This window comes from Papilio machaon, chromosome 20 (genome assembly GCF_912999745.1).
Source record: "Papilio machaon chromosome 20, ilPapMach1.1, whole genome shotgun sequence".
NCBI classification, from domain to species: Eukaryota; Metazoa; Arthropoda; class Insecta; order Lepidoptera; family Papilionidae; genus Papilio; species Papilio machaon.
In genome coordinates this window covers 2,314,964-2,319,624 of record NC_060005.1, presented here as the reverse complement: position 1 = coordinate 2,319,624, position 4,661 = coordinate 2,314,964, and positions in this window count along the sequence as shown.

The window sequence follows — 4,661 nt, the reverse complement described above, 5'->3', positions numbered from 1 at the left end:
AACAAAGTTCATTGTATATCTTAAGACCAGTATCAAAATAACCTGTATCTATTGTTATAGATTTTCTTGATCTTTCCGATTTCTATAGTTCTTAATGTCCTACAGATATTTCATAACACGTCTTCCGCGATGTCAAATCGATACTTCCGTCATTGATTGCGGGCGACCTCACCATCGCGTATTTAGATGTCACGATCGGTTCACGTTCAGACCACGAACGGTAAAGGTCACGGCTAATGCTTAATAGCTTCGAATATTATTTCACAATGTCCACATCGTTCAAATACACAGAGTAGGAATTACTTCTATACTGTACACCGATTTATACAGATGTGCAAATTGTTGTATAGCACCAAGATTATACTGTGGATCTCGGAGATAAATAAAGACCAAAATGAACCGCCACACTGACAGTTCTTTTGTGATACCGTCGGCCATAACATTCGACCATTAATCATCCTTTTTTGTCACCCACTCGTGCTAACATGAGGAAATTATGTTCTTTGTGGTGGCATCGTAGGGTGCTCCTTGACCATGGGAGCCTAGTCATCGCGACGATCCGTAATTAGTTTTTAAATTGGATGCCGAACAAAAAAATATCAAACGTCCCCGCGAACCAGACCGTTATTATGATTCTTAGAACGAAAAATTTTTCGTGATTGGATTTGACAAATTACAGCTGGTTGGCATTCAATTTATTTAATCATTAATTTACTCGGAGAGGAATGTGCTTTTATAAAAATGTTGTCCTATGGTTTTATATTTATCTTTGTAATCATTTAAATTCAAGTGATGACTTCTTTGATACTCGTAGCACTTGCTACACTAATACCAGATAACAGATTTGCATTATAAAAATACTAGCTTTTACCCGCGACTCCGTCCGCGCGGAATAAAAAAAAAACTGCACACAAGATAAAAAAAGTTCCTATGTCCGTATCCTAGTTCTAAGCTACCTCCCCATCAATATTCAGCTAAATCAGTTCGACCGATCTTGAGTTATAAATAGTGTAACTAACACGACTTTCTTTTATATATATAGATTCCCGAATAATCTGGAATTTCAGACGATACCCTATTTCTCAACAGACGAATAGTCGCATTTTATTGGTTATTCCTACAACTTATGAAAATTGCGATATACTTCGATCAAAGTCTGTCGATCACAAATCTTCATTGGATTTTAGATATAGAAAACACCTCTAGAAGAGGCGCCATTATATTTGATCCTCTCTGAACAAGACGTCAATGGGATTTAAATACGTCTTTCTCAGGCCTGAGAGGCCACGAAGTTATCCAGAATGTATTTTAATAAATTACTACTCAAAATATTTATTTTAAGTTCGAAATGTGCTTTTGTTTTACAATATAGGATTAGGTTTTTGTCTCTTTCAAGTAATCTATCTAATACTATAGTGTGTGTGCATATCAGCGAGGAAATTCAAAGATATGTGTGAAGTCAACCATTCCGGACTGGGCCAGCGTGGATGACTTTGGCCTAGTCACCCCTAACTTAGGGTAAATTTAGGGTAGGTTCCGAGCCCCTCGATGGGGACGTTTAGTTTATCATACAGGAATTACTTGTATGTCATTTTAATAATTAAAAGAATTGAACACACAAGGAATTGAATGAAAATTACAAAATAAAATTCCTTTAAAAATAGTCATTCAACAACAAACATTTGAAAACTTTTAGTCAAATTAATTTTATTTAGTTTTGGTGCTAGAAAGAAGAGAGTAACTGACGACGACGAAACAGGACATGTTGAGCTTCTTCAATAAGTAATTTTCTGTGATTAACAAAGCAAACTTCCGTACATACATTGTTTATCTACTAACACGCGTTAAAATTTAATCAGCTTGTAGAGAAAACAATCCGCAACTTTCATGGCCCCAGCACTCCAATCCAGAAACAATTGCGTGGTTGACGGCGACCGTTCCACTGTACTGTCAATCGTATCATTAAGGCACTGTCCGGTGTGGAGGGTCACATATCAAGTGTGTACACTTCATTAGGCACTCTTCATCCGCTACGTGAGACACATTCCCGATGCGTTTTGCATTCGATCATTTAAGTGGATGGGAGATTGATGTATAATGGCTGGATAATAAGGGCGCTTGTCGGGTGTATGGTGTGACGACTTCGTGTGTGAGTTTGTTATTCCAGGTACCATTAGGAATTGGTGAAACTGGTGTATTCTAAGTTTATGGCTTACTTTTGTAATACGACACAATTCGAATTTCATTTCAATTAATCTATATCTATCTATATTAAAGAAAGTCGTGTTAGTTACACTATTTATAACTCAAGAACGGCTGAATCGATATGACTGAAAATTGGTGGGCAGGTAGCTTAGAACCAGGAAACGGACATAGGATATTTTTTTTTTTACCCCGTTTTCTATTTTTTATTCCGCGCGGACGGAGTCGCGGGTAAAAGCTAGTCTATATATATAAAAGAAAGTTGTGTTAGTTACACTATTTATAACTCAAGAACGGCTGAATCGATTTGATTGTAAATTGGTGGGCAGGTAGCTTAGAACCAGTAATAGGACATAGGATAATTTTTACCCCGTTTTCTATTTTTTATTCCGCGCGGACAAAGTCGCGGGTAAAAGCTAGTTTAAAATATCTGATTTAGCAGAAACTAATTTGAATATGTGTACTCTGAAATATTGTATTTTATTTGTTTGGCAATTTACTTATCTTGATATTTAAACGTCTACGAACAATTGAGTTCAAATAAAAAACAGTTTATTTTGGCCCATTATGTAATAACTGGTAACAATAGCCGATTATTAGATGCGTGATTGCAAATCAGAAGAGCACAGATCAAATCTCATCTGATCATTGCATCTAATATTTGCGAATTTGATATACGAGCAAGATAATTTGTCTTGATAATTTAAGGCCAATTATTTTATTTTTTTGTTTAGTTAAACATATAAACCATACTCATTTTAGAGTGTTTGTACAAGTTTTTATGACAAAACGTTAATTAAAAATGAATGGCTAAAAGTAGGAATTGACTTAGAAATACATGTTTTTTAATATCACTTGTTTTGCATTGCGATTTTTAAGTCTTTTTATTTTTCTACTTCGAGTTAGAGGGTGCTTATTTAATTGTAGTTGATAATCTTAATAAATAAGTATGTTGTTAATGCTTTCGTAAGCACAAATATCTTCTTGCATGAACCGAATTCTTTATAATGATTTTTCTCTTTTGGGCGAGATTAAAGACGAATGAGTTCGAAATGCAATACAATTTATAAAATTAATTTTATTCATGAAATATGTCTTCAAACTTTACAAATATCCAATCAATAACATCGATGTTGCATATTCAAAAATTGAGTAAAAAAATTACTCTCTCACACTAATGTACGGGCCGTCTATCAATGTATGACGTATGGAATGACGAATTTTTTAACCGATAAACAAGTATTAATTTGTGAAAATAGACCTAATTGCGCAGAGAATAAGGTTTTATTAGTTTTTAATAGTGTTAAATGGTTTTGGTGTGTGTCGGGTTGTCAAAGCGTCGCGTCCGAGCGCCGACGCGGGACAGTCTCGTGCTGAGAGTAATCTCATACAACTTCGCGGCTAGTAATGTTACTTTCATCGCTGCAGTTATCGATAAATAATTTTATTTTTTTAATCAAAATGTGGGCTTGAACATACCATTGTTTGCTATCTACTAAATTTTATGAAATGTTATATAAATATGTTTATAAAATGATACGTAGGTATAATTAAGTTGAGTTGACCGGATTCCACACTCATTCTTTGTCCTTAATATAAATAAAACTTTATTAAGACTACGAGCAAGAGTCAAATCATTTTAGGAGCTTATTAGAAATTAGGTACGCGGTATTACTTACTTTAATTCTATAAGTAAACATATCGTGATGCAATATTATCGATATCGATAATCGAGTTTTAGCAGACGTTGACAACATCATTAGCGGCGCGGCGGGACGCTCGGGTCAGAACTGAGACAATCTGTCAAACGGAAAGAATCACACACAGCTCCACGTCTCACACCGCATGCCTATTAATCATTTTTCCGACTTTTTTTACCATTTCCGAATGTATGTAACCCTCAGATAAGAGCTACCAATCTAACACCGTCAACGAGAAGGCCTTTATACGATTTCGGAACTTAAACTTGCGGTTTAAGATTTAAAATGGTAGTATTTCATAATATGTGCAGCTAAAGCGAGCGGCAAATCTTTTTAGACAATACTTGTCATTTGATTCGAGATGTCATGTTGTGAAGATATGATCTTGAAGAAAAATTTTTGTTTGACGGGTTCAAAGGTGTACAAGATGTTCAATTACATTTGACATAGTTTGTTCGCAACGCGCCTATCGTCTGGTTTTCTCTGGCTATGTAGATCATGTATCAGTTTGATTAATTTGATTGTGTTTTGGATTCAGGATATTGGTAAATACAAACAGCTGAGAGTTTATTATGCCTTTGATATTTTTGTTACGTCACTTTATTTATGTAAGAAATGTTTTAGACTTGAAATACAATAGCATGTATAGTTCGACAAACTCATCTGGACCAATAAGAGAGACGCTGATATCTTGGCTGTAGTGCAGTTAGATATAGCTACACAATAGGACAAAGACCTAGTGACACATTCTTACTTACA